This window comes from Anomaloglossus baeobatrachus, chromosome 4, assembly GCF_048569485.1.
Source record: "Anomaloglossus baeobatrachus isolate aAnoBae1 chromosome 4, aAnoBae1.hap1, whole genome shotgun sequence".
NCBI lineage: Eukaryota > Metazoa > Chordata > Amphibia > Anura > Aromobatidae > Anomaloglossus > Anomaloglossus baeobatrachus.
Genome location: NC_134356.1, coordinates 19,334,482 through 19,347,670, shown reverse-complemented (window position 1 = coordinate 19,347,670; position 13,189 = coordinate 19,334,482).

Genomic DNA, 13,189 nt, shown 5'->3' with positions numbered 1-13,189 from the left:
CCTTCCTGTAATAATGCCCCTTCTTAGCCCCTTCCTGTAATAATGTCTCCCATCCTAGCCCCTTCCTGTAATAATGTCCCCATCCTAGCCCATTCCTATAACAATATTCCCAACCTGGACCCATTCCTGTAATATTGTCCCCCATCCTAGCACCTTCCTATAATAATTTCCCCCATCCTAGCCCCTTCCTGTAATAATATCCCCATCCTAGCCCATTCCTATAACAATGTTCCCAACCTGGACCCATTCCTGTAATAATGTCCCCCATCCTAGCACCTTCCTATAATAAGTTCCCCCATCCTGGCCCCTTCCTGTAATAATGTCCCCCATCCTAGCCCTTTCTTATAATAATGTCCCTCATCCTGGCCCTTTCCTGTAATAATGTCCCCCATCCTAACCCCATCCTATAACAATGTTCCCCATCCTGACTCTTTTCTGTAATAAAGTCCCTCATTTTGGTTCCTTCCTGGTATAACATAACGTGCCCTGGCCCCTTCCTGGAATAATCTCCCCCATTCTTGCCCCTTCCAATGATAAAGTCCCCCATCCTGGGCCTCCTTCTGGTATAAAGTCCCTCGTCATGGCCTCTTCCTATAAAAATGTTCCCCATCCTGGCCTTTTAATATAAAAAATATCCCTCATCCTGGCCTCTTTTTATTATAATATCTTCTATCCTGGGTCCCTTCCCAGTATAATGTCACATGTCCTGGCTCTATCCTGTATTATGACCCTCATGCTGGCCCCTTCCTGGTATAATGTCACTTGTCCTGGTCCCTTCCTGTAATAGTCTCCTCCATCCTCAACCAATTTCTGTAATAATATCCCCAATCCTGCCCCCCTTCCTGTAATAATATCCCCCATCCTGGCCTCTTCCTGTTATAATGTTCCATATCCTGGCCCCTTCCTGTAATAATGTCCCCATCCTCACCCCTTCCTGTAATAATGTCCCCCATCCTGGCCCCTTCCGGTAATAATGTCCCCATCTTGGCCCCTTCCTGTAATAATGTCCCCATCTTGGCCCCTTCCTGTAATAATGTCCCCATCTTGGCCCCTTCCTGTAATAATGTCCCCATCCTGGCCCCTTCCTGTAATAATGTCCCCGTCCTGGCCCCTTCCTATAATAATGTCCCCGTCCTGGCCCCTTCCTGTAATAATGTCCCCGTCCTGGCCCCTTCCTGTAATAATGTCCCCGTCCTGGCCCCTTCCTGTAATAATGTCCCCATCTTGGCCCCTTCCTGTAATAATGTCCCCATCCTGGCCCCTTCCTGTAATAATGTCCCCGTCCTGGCCCCTTCCTGTAATAATGTCCCCGTCCTGGCCCCTTCCTGTAGTAATGTCCCCATCCTGGCCCCTTCCTGTAATAATGTCCCCGTCCTGGCCCCTTCCTGTAATAATGTCCCCATCCTGGCCCCTTCCTGTAATAATGTCCCCGTCCTGGCCCCTTCCTGTGATAATGTCTACTGCTCTTTCGCTCTTCTCCAACACATTTACAAAAAAATATTATCTTCCTCATCTCCCACAATGCGCGGCATCCTCTGCTATAGCTGGCGCTGCTGACGGGCACGCCAATATCATTTGCCGGCTTTGAATAGGCCGGCAGAATGTATTGCAGAGTAGGGGGCCGGTGGATCTCTGCACCGCAATATATTCAGCTAATAGTAGCTCCTTCAGATTGGGGTACAACCAGATGGTCTATTTGCATGGCCCCTAATGCTTACCATGTGTGGCTTTACATTTCTTCCTAAGTATTCTTCAATAGTTCACCTTATGCGCCAAAAAAGAAATGAGGGAGAAGAGTGGCACCGGTGGAGTAAATGTCTGGTACCAGTTGTACCATTCTGTAAAGGGTCATATTGACCCCATGGTACCAGACAAGGGTTAAGCTAGTAATCTCCAAGCTATGGCTCTTCAGCTGTAGCGATAATACAACTTCCCATATATTCTGACAGCCTGACACGCTCCCTTCCATCTTTCCATACCATTAGTAGTTTATTAAAATGTAGGGGACACGTAAAAAAATGCCTAACACCTGACTGCATAATCTGACTACACAGGGTTTGTTTGTAGTCTGTTGCCATGGAAACACATAGGACTGAACAAGAGCTGTGCTGTGTCTGCATGTTGGTCTGATCCTATGGATCACTATTAATATATAGATTAATGTTTAGGGCAAGTATAGATTTATCAAACACAAGAAAAGTATTTTTTTACTTATTCTTTTTCAGAAATGTATTAATATAAAATATTAAAATATTCCCACTGAAGTCATAAAAGACCTTACATTTTTGGAACGGATATCACTTTGACAATAATAATAATAATAATAATAATAATAATAATAATAATAATAATAATAATAATAATAATAATAAATAATAATAGTATTAATAATTAATAACAATAGTAATTAATAATATCAATAATAATAATAATTAATAATAATAATAATAATAATAATAATATGATTCTAGGTAGTAATAATGCTTTCCATCCAGCAGGGGGCAATCACTTCATGATTTTTAAGGATTTGTCCAGCCAAGATAAAACTGTGCATACATATACACATATACTGTACACTGCTTCTTCTGACACACAATGTCTTTTTTATTGGGGTTTTATGTGATATAATAACACTACGTAGCACGTATTTCTGACATGTAAAGGAAATGATAGAAGGTTTTCTAAATATTTTAAAAATATAAATCTGATCAACAATTTTCACATCTTGTCACAGATTCTCAATAGATTTTAGTCTGAACTGTGACTGGGCCGTTCACGCACATGAATATGCTGTGATCTAAACCAGGGGTGCAAAACATATTTCAGTCCAATTGCCATACTAGATAAATCCGAAGAGGTGCAAAAAAAATAATTAAAGAGGTACTTTCATGAATACATCACCAAAACTACCATCAGTACATTAATACATCTCCCAAACCAAGTGTTGAGTACTTGAGGAGGAGGTGGAGATTTTGTACTCAGTTTCTGCTACCAAAAAAATGAATGTGAAGATACACTAATTTGAACCGAGTTTTTGGCTGGAAAATTGGTACATCTACCTCATAATCTTAAATTTCTAAGTTTTTATGATTTTTAAGTTGTAAAATAGGCATGAAGAACGTTGTGGATTGCTACATGTCTACAAGATCAGAACCACTGTCAACACATGAGTGTAGAGTCGGAACCAACATCAGTGCATAAATGAAGCACCAGAACTACAGTTAGTACAGTAATACAGAGCCAGAACTACTGTCAGTACATGAATGAAGTGCCAGAACCACCATCAGTATATGAATGCAGTGCCAGAACCACCATCAGTACATTAATGCAGCGCCAGAACGACCATCAGTACACGACTGCAGTGCTAGAACAACCATCAGTAGATGAACGCAACGCCTAACCCACCATCAGTACATGAATGCAGCACCAGAAACATCGTTGATACATGTATACAGCACCAAGCTGAGCACAACAATCAATTGTAATTTGTAGTATATGGGAAGAAATGTGAGAACAGGTTGTAATTTGTAGTATATGGTTAGAAATGTGAGAACAGGTTGTGATTTGTAGTATATGGGAAGAAATGTGAGAACAGGTTGTGATTTGTAGTATATGGGAAGAAATGTGAGAACAGGTTGTGATTTGTAGCATATGGGAAGAAATGTGAGAACAGGTTGTAATTTGTAGTATATGGGAAGAAATGTGAGAACAGGTTGTGATTTGTAGCATATGGGAAGAAATGTGAGAACAGGTTGTGATTTGTAGTATATGGGAAGAAATGTGAGAACAGGTTGTAATTTGTAGTATATGGGAAGAAAAAGAGCAAAATAGTAACAATGCAGTGATATGAGAAGAATCTGCATAACTAATCATATGCTAAATAGCTGCACGGCACATTCATGTATGAGATAGCCAAGATCATTGTCTATAAATTGAAGGTCGTTTCATGCTCCATGCTGTAGTGGATTGTGAGATATGAAGCCTGAAAGTCAAAAGATGAAAACATTGTTACCCTTTTGCTTGACTCATAGCCAATTCCCACATTTACAATCTAATTTACAATCCAATTTTTGCCGTTCCAAATAATCTTAAATGGAAAAGTATGCAAATTTGTAAAACAATCTTCAAACAAAATGCTCCCCCGTTTAGTGTTTACAGTTCCAATACAGAATTATATGTTTCTATGGTAACAGATCACCAATAAACTCTGCCATGTGTGATCCGGCAGTCATGCTCCTCTCCATCTGTATGCAAGTTTTTTTTCTAACCAGAAGTAATGAAATGTGATCTGACTACACAAAGTTCATTTGCAGTCTGTAGGCACACATATTATACACCATTTTTGTTTACTTTTAGGCTATGAAGGATTATAAACAAGCCGAACTGGTCAGATCTATAGGCATCGCCAACTTCAACCACAAACAACTGGATTTCATCCTCAAGAAGCTGGGAGTGAGATACAAAGCTATGTACATGTGACGCCCCTGGGCTATCAGGTCGTCACAGGGTATTGTACAATCTGCCCTCCCGTGCAATATCCGCCTCCTTCTTGGTTTTGTGTCCCCAACTGTAAGATGTTGCCTACATCAGCTAATCAAATCCTAGGTACACCCTACACCACACCCACCAAGCACAGTAGTGGACGGCTTGAGTGGAATAGGGTCGCCCGCCTGGGGGGTTGGAGAGGGGAGGTCAGGAGTGTCAGGAGTAAGGAGAGTGTTGTTGGAAGTGAAAGAGAGAGGAGGTCAGGAGCTAGGCTCCTAGGAACTATCTATGTAGCAGACGGTGGTCTGGGCCTAGAGGAGCTGGACCCCCGGTCGCAGGGGATCGTGGCAAGGGGCACAGTATTGTCGTGGAGGACAGCCGGCGGCCTTGCACCATCACCGGCCTGGGACCAAGGCACGACGGGGTACGTGGACCCTAGGTCAGGGAGTAGCTTCAGGCAACTCGACAATTTACCTGACGAGAATGGAGCCGTCAAGATCCGCTCTCCACCCGCTCCAAAATCGGGGTACTAGCGCAATGAGAGGGATAGGACTTTCCACTAAAAACGGTCCAGGAAATCTCAAGCGTAAACCCTGAGAGCAGGCTCCCACACTTAGCCATAGTGGAGAGCGGGACCCGGCCAGTTCCATACTACCGTGACCAACAGAGAAGTAAACTTAGTGCCAGGAGGCAGGTCACGGATCACCAGGCAGCACCATCGGGGTCGGGACCCGAACTAAGCTCCCCTCAGCGGCAGCGGTATCCAGAACTTTGGTTTATCCAGTTGTCGGTGTCAGCTTAATGGACTGAGTGAGTATGCAAGTGACCCCTTTGCATCCAACAGCCCTCCCCCTCTCTATCACCGAGTCACGGGGTATCCCCCCTACCCGTGGAGTGTCTCAACACCAGGCTGGCCCATTCCATCGCCCCCGGGTACTCCCAACTCCAGCGGTGGTACTCCTAGTTACCACACCCCATGGCTGGCGTCACGAACTCTATAAAATCCCTTGTAAATACCCCCTTCATTTGAGTGGCCGCACGACCCCAGGGTCTGGAGATGCTCGAGCCACTGAGAACCCGGATCCGAGCAGCCCGGCTGCTGGCACGGGGGCGGCACATACAACCACGTAATACACAAATATTCTGTCTTCCCTGGATCTCTGACACATACATAGGAGACGCTTTGTCCATGTTCAGGTTGAGTGTCACATCCACCTGATTCAGTCCAAACTTCTGGAGTTTTGAAAGTCGCATAATATTGTCCTGGTGGGATTTGGGGTGTTGGGCTCTATACGTAATGTGATCTGATAAGAAATGACATATGACCTCCATGACTGATCAATCCATAGTCATATCTACGACCACTGACCAAAATTTCCTCGCCTTTTTCTCCAATCCTTACCAAATGTTGTCTTTAGTTTAGCCTCCTTAGTTTAGCCCACTGTCTACGATTACCTTTGCTGTATCCTCACTTTTTCAGGGTTGACCAGACTGTTCTGAACCTTCTGGAAGTGTGGCGCCCTGGGCAAGCCAATGTGACACCCTGGGCAAGCCAGGGGTCACAGGTCATAACACCACCACACCCTACACCCCAGTTAGGAACACCAAGGCTAACCTAAAATCCTTGTTGCCTTCCTCCAGGGGCTGATGTCCACACCAGGGGGTGGGCTAGGCAGTTGGCTCCGCCCACCGAGGAGTTCACAGCCCTGGAGGCGGGAGAACCAGGCAGATAAGAAAAGTTAGTGAAAGTAGAAGGAAGTGAAGTGGTAGAGGAGCTAGTGAGAAGAGTAAGAGTGACAGAAAAAGTGAGAGTTTGTAAAGCCTGAAGCTGGTCCGGGTGTGTGCCCCGGACTGAGACAGCAAGGTCAGCAGACGGCGGTGACTGTCTGCAGGGGTGACTGTTTGGAGGTTGCTGGAAGGACCGCGGACGGGTGGTGGCCCGGCGGTACCGGAGCGGTATACGAAGAACAGTCAGCACCAGTGGCAGGGGTCTTTCGGATCCCGGCAAGGCTAGGAGTCGCCGTGAAATTGCCAAATCCGTTAGTGAAGGGGACCTCTAGGTCTCCCAACAACCAAGTCCCGATTGAAGGCAACAGTCCAACCATTACAGAGAGACACCGCCACCGCCAGGGCACCAGTTTCTCAGGGCCAGCGCCTGCGGGCAAAGTAGGGCTCCTCCGGCCCATATCCAAGCCGGGGAGCGGGTTACCGGTGGGAACCCATCGCAACCATCATCATCTTAGGTGCAGGAAAAGGGACCGTCACCGTCAACTACTGGGGAAGTAAGTGCAGCCGTCCGTGGGAACCGTCTTTTTAGCCGTGTGTTTTACCGAGAACTGTGTTATCGTCTCAGGCTGAGTGAGTACCACAGTGCCGCAAGGCACAGCGCTGCCCTCGCGTCCCTGCACCCCACCAAGCCCTGCATCACCCACCTCATCACTGGGCCCCGGGACAACTACCCCCTACCCACGGAGGGGAGGAATAACATCTAGCTGCTCCATACCATCACCCCCGGGATCCCCATACAGAGCAGCGGTGGTGTCAACAAATCACCACAGCCGTGGGTGGCGTCATGGACAATAAACTATCCCAAAAACCAATCCCCTTTCACTCACGGGCAAGGAGCGCCGCTCGAGTCCCCAGGATCCGGCCCATCACTCGAGCCACCGAGCAGCAGCAGCAGGCCGCAGCAGCCGCAGCGGCAGCCGGACCCGAGCAGTGGGAGAGCACGGCGTCCCCTCCTCCGCCCGCGACACCAGGACGTCACAGGTACTGCAACAACACACCCCACACCCCGGTTAGGCACATCAGCCGCACACACAAATCCTTGTTGCCTCCCTCCAGGGGCTGATGTCCACACCAGGTGGGGCGGAGCCAGGCGGTTGGCCCCGCCCATCGAGGAGTTCACAGCCCTGGAGGCGGGAAAAGGAGTTCAGTAGAGTTGGGAACAATAGTTTTGAAGTTGAGGGAAGTGGTAGTTGAGGAGCAGACTGACCGTGTCCGGGTACGTGGCCCGGGCACATACAGCAAGGTTGGCAGACGGTGGTGGCCGTCTGCAGGAGAGGCCTATCGACGCGGAACCGTAGGGCCGGGGTTGGGTGGTGGCCCACCGGTACCGAACCGGGGAGCGAAGAGAAGCCAGCACCAAACCGGCAGGGCCTGCGGACCCCGACCAGGCTGGGAGTCGCCGTAAAACTGGTCAAATCCGTTAGCGAAGGGAACCTCCGGGGTTTCAAAGCATCAAAGACCCGAGTGAAGGAAACCGTCCAAACCGTACAGGGAGATAAAGCTACCACCAGAGCTAGAGCTTCCAGGGCCAGAGCCTGCGGGCAAAAGGGCTCCTCCGGCATCTATACGCTTGGGAGCGGGTCACCGGTGGGAAGCCATCGGGACCGAAAACAAACAGAAGGTGGAGGGAAAGGCAACCATCACCAACCGTCCGGGAGTGACCAAGGCATCCGGCTGCGGGACCCGTCCATCCAGCCGTTTGTTTTACCGGAGACTCTGTGCTCATTCCTGGCTGAGTGAGTACCACCGTGCCGTCCGGCACCGCGCTGCCCCCGCGACCCTGCACCTCACCTGCCCTGCATACCTCCCTTCACCCCTCACCGGGCCCCGGGACCACCGACCCCTACCCACGGAGGGGGAAAACATCCCAGCTGCTCACTAACAACGCTCCCGGGATCCCCGTCACCAGCAGCGGTGGTGCCCCAACCTCACCACGACCCTTGGGTGGCGTCACGAACTCTAGCCCCAAACCAAACCATTCCCCCTTTAACTCACGGGCGAGGAGTGCCGCTTGAGTCCCCGGATCCGGCCCACCGCTCGAGCCACCGATCAGCGGCAGCAGCCGGACCCGATCCGCAGGCGCGGTCGAGCAGCGCACCCCCCGCCTGCGACAGAAGACCCTGTGCTCAACACAATTGCAAGAAAACATGGCCGAACTTTGGTTCTAGTGGCAATTACACAGATGGCGCAAAGAGGTATCGACGTTCTTCCTTATATTTTTAAATCCGAGAGGATCAAGTAGAATCTTGAGGTTGGCAGACTCAGAATCTTGAGAAGAAAGTGGTCCAATATGTAGGGTTTAATACAACATCTCATAGGCAAAGCAAGTAGACTATGTCTCCATCTTTGTACCTGAGTGTTCATATAGCAGTTTGATGCCCTAAGGTGATCTACAACCAAAAAACAACTCGGCCAACAAAAATGGTACCCAACACAAAAAGAAAGAGACCATTGGAGGTAATGTTCACCATCTCAGTCATTGAAAGTGTAACGCTGACCGCCGGGGATGGTATTGCGGCCAGAAAAAATGGACCCACTGGACCACAGGGAGACCCCAGGCCTATTCTTTCGTAGGGTAAAGTACGGGACTGTGGCAGTTGACCCTCAGGGTAGGGGCGGACACAGGAGCAGACAAGATGGAGTCTCAAGTGTAGACAGGGACCACCAGGGTAGCAGAGGCAGACAGCTCAGGCAGGATGGACAGGCAGGGTCACTAGCAAGGCAGAAGGCATGGCCATGACAAACACGCAGAGTATCAAGCACTAACATGGCAGGATGGACAGGCAGAGTCCCCAGAAAGGCAGATGGCACGGCCAGGACAGACACAGTCACTAATACCAAAAAGGAAGGGAAGACTGGTAGCAGGTACAGGCAGGACCAGAACTGAAACCAGACACCAACAGGGCAGAACTAGCTGGAACCAGGTACAAGCGGGACCAGACTGTAACCAGGTTCCAACAGGGTAGGACGTGCTGGGACCAGATACAGGCAGGAACAGCACTGGAACCATGTGCCAATAGGGCAGGTCAGGCTGGGACCAGGTACAGGTAGAAACCGGATGGACAGGACAAACTGCAAATGACGTATGGCTGACCTGACAACTAACTAGACAGAAATCAACTGACTAACAGGACTGACGGTGTTGAACAGGCACCTCCCCTAGTGGGAGTATGCCTTAAATACCCAGTGCCTTTCAGCGATAGGCTAAGAGGCACTTCATAGGGCCCTATGAGCACTCTTGGAGGACCGGTGTTACGTGCACAGACTCCTTCTCATATGAATAGTTCTACTTTTTTCTCCTTTCCTTTTACAGTAAGCCTTGGAAATTCTCCACACCATTAAAATCCAGGAGTTACAGTAACAACATGGTCATCTCTCGGATAAATACCGTAAGAGCGCTCTTTGAGAGAGCAGTCACCAGATATGTCTGGTAGCAGCATATTTTTGGGAGATAATATAATTGGCAGTCTTAAATCAGACATGCCAGATCAATATTTTGCCCAACAACAAAATTTCTGAGGCTCCCAGACACATACGATGTTCAGCCGAACCCATCGATATTGGCAGGTTCTGCCAACATTAGTCTAATCTGTAAGGAGGGCTTAAGATCTACTGGTGTTCCCCAAGGCTCAGTTCTTGGACCCCTGCTGTTCTCCATCTACACCTTCGGCCTGGGACAGCGCATAGAGTTCCACGGCTTCCAGTATCATCTCTATGCCGATGACACACAGATCTACCTCTCTGGACCTGACATTACCGCTCTACTAACCAGAATCCCACAATGCCTGTCTGCTATTTCATCCTTCTTCTCTGCGCGATTCCTAAAACTTAACATGGACAAAACAGAATTCATTGTCTTTCCTCCTCCTCACTGATCTCCTCCAACAAGCCTTTCCATCAAACTCGATGGTTGCTTACTCTCCCCAGTCTCACAAGCTCGTTGCCTTGGAGTGACCCTCGACTCTGCTCTATCCTTCAAGCCACACATCCAAGCCCTCTTCACCTCATGCGATTACAACTCAAAAACATCTCCCGGCTCCGTGCTTTCCTTAACCAAGAAGCAGCAAAAACATTAGTGCATGCCCTCATCATCTCCCGCCTCGACTACTGCAACCTCCTGCTCTCTGGCCTCCCTTCCAACACTCTTGCACCCCTCCAAGCTATCCTAAACTCTGCGGCCCGCCTAATACACCTCTCCCCTTGCTACTCCCCAGCCTCGCCACTTTGCCAATCCCTTCAATGGCTTCCCATCACCCAACGACTCCAGTTCAAAACACTAACCATGACATACAAAGCCATGCACAACCTGTCTCCTCCCTACATCTGTGACCTAGTCTCCCGGTACCTACCTGCACGCAACCTCAGATCCTCACAAGATCTCCTTCTCTGCTCCTCCCTTATCTCCTCTTCCCACAATCGCGTACAAGATTTCTCCCGTGCATCCCCCATACTCTGGAACGCTCTACCTCAGCATATCAGACTCTCCCCTACCATGGAAAGCTTCAAGAGGAACCTCAAGACCCACCTCTTCCAACAAGCCTACAACCTACAATAGCCCTCAGTCCAGTAGACCACTGCGCAACCTGCTCTGTCCTCACCTATCGTACCATCACCCATTCCCTATAGACTGTGAGCCCTCGCGGGCAGGGTCCTCTCTCCTCCTGTACCAGTCTGTTATGTACTGTTAATGATTGTTGTACGTATACCCTTTCACTTGTAAAGCGCCATGGAATAAATGACGCTATAATAATAAATAATAATAATACTGGAGCATCAGAATCAGCTTGAATTCCCAGATTTTTCTCTTTTTGTCATACAGTGTCTATAGAAGTGTTTTCCCACAGGTGCGTCCAGCTCATTCCTTAAAGATTCATCCTCTTTGCAGTATTAATTCAGTTTCGCCAATATGGGCTTTTTCAGTGGGTACCTTCTACACTGTATCATTCGAAGATGTACATGCGAAGACATCCAGGATTTTATAGTCCTGTTTTGTGTTGGGTGTGCTGTGTTTGCTGTAAGACGTGGGTACAGGTCCCTCATTTTTTACTATTACAGGGGACTGTAACCGGTTCTGAAAGGGAGGAGAGGACACTTCTCACGAGGACATTACTTGTTGCGATAGTTCGTCTGGGAACATTTTTCAAAAGGAGAAGTAATTCTGATGGCGCACAAACCTTATCAGTTGTAGAACCGGTTCTCTTCTGTGGCCTGAATTTTTTTTTAAGGAAGTATTAACATACCACAATCACATCCTCATAGGGAATATTGGAGAACGCAGACTATATACTGTATATAGAGTAAACAATATTGTGTTCTCTAGGAGTGAACCCTGGGCTAAGAATTTGCAGAGAATGTCCATGGTGATACATTTGCACCTCATTTTTCTCAGTTAAAGGGGTTCTCCACTAACAGGCAACCCTTTTCTAAATGAAGTCCCCCTTGCTACATATTCCCTGCACTGGCCGTTCCAGTAATATTGGCATAGGGTCTCCCAGAGCTTGCGTGATGTTATTATGCCCCATGATCCCTTTTTTTATTTTACAGGGGGACTAATTCCATCGGTTTATTTATTTTTTTACAGAACTCAGTAGTCGCCTGAAAATGAGCACCTATGTAATATATCCTATCAGAGGAATCTGCGTCTATCTCTTCTTGGACTGATCTTAAATTCTCAAGTCTTCAGTGAATACAGATTTCCTGATTACAGAGATAGGAGACGGCAGTTGGTGATTATAAAGTTCTATGGAGAATTGTAACTGTCACGTCAGGAGAACTAGCAGCTGAATATCTGTCTGCCTCCAGGTCCTCCACCTCCCTGTCTGTGTCTCCTCTATCTCCTCCCCGTCTGTTTGTGTCTCCTCTAGCTCCTCCCCCTCTGTGGCTCTTTTAGCTCCTCCCCTATGTGTGCATCATTTAGCTCCTCCCCTCTATGTATGTCTCTCCTCTAGCTCCTCCCCTTTATGTCTGTGTCTCCTCTAGCTCCTCCCCCTCTGTCTGTGTCTCATCTAGCTCCTCCCCTCTTTGTCTTTGTCTCTTTTAGCTTCTCCAGCTCTGTCTGTGTCACCTCTAGCTCCTCCTCTCTATGTCTGTGTCTCCTCTAGCCCCTCCTTTATGTCTGTGTCTCCTCTAGCTCCTCCCCCTCTGTCTGTGTCTCATCTAGCTCCTCCCCTCTTTGTCTTTGTCTCTTTTAGCTTCTCCAGCTCTGTCTGTGTCACCTCTAGCTCCTCCTCTCTATGTCTGTGTCTCCTCTAGCCCCTCCTTTATGTCTGTGTCTCCTCTAGCTCCTCCCTGTCTGTTTGTGTCTCCTCTAGCTCCTCCCCCTCTGTGGCTCTTTTAGCTCCTCCCCTCTTTTTCTGCATCATTTAGCTCCTCCCCTCTATGTATGTCTCTCCTCTAGCTCCTCCCCTTTATGTCTGTGTCTCCTCTAGCTCCTCCCCCTCTGTCTGTGTCTCATCTAGCTCCTCCCCTCTATGTCTTTGTCTCTTTTAGCTTCTCCACCTCTGTCTGTGTCACCTCTAGCTCCTCCTCTCTACGTCTATCTCCTCTAGCCCTTCCTTTATGTCTATGTCTCCTCTAGCTCCTCCCCTCTGTCTGTGTCTCCTCTAGCTCCTCCCCTCTGTCTGTGTCTCTTCTAGCTCCTCCCTCTCTATGTCACTCTCATTTAGCTCCTCCCCTTTATGTCTGTGTCTTCTCTAACTCCACCCTCCTCTATGTCTGTGTCTCCTCTAGCTCCTTCCCCACTGTCTGTGTCTCCTCTAGCTCCTCCTGACTCGCCCACCCCAGAGGCTTAGGTGACTCGGTGTCGGGCCGGACTAGTCCGGGGTAGTCAGTGGTGGCGGGGCCCGATTCCGAGACCCTGGTGGAGTCAGTTAAATGTGGTGGTATTGGGGGTGATGATAGTGTTAAAGTTTATATA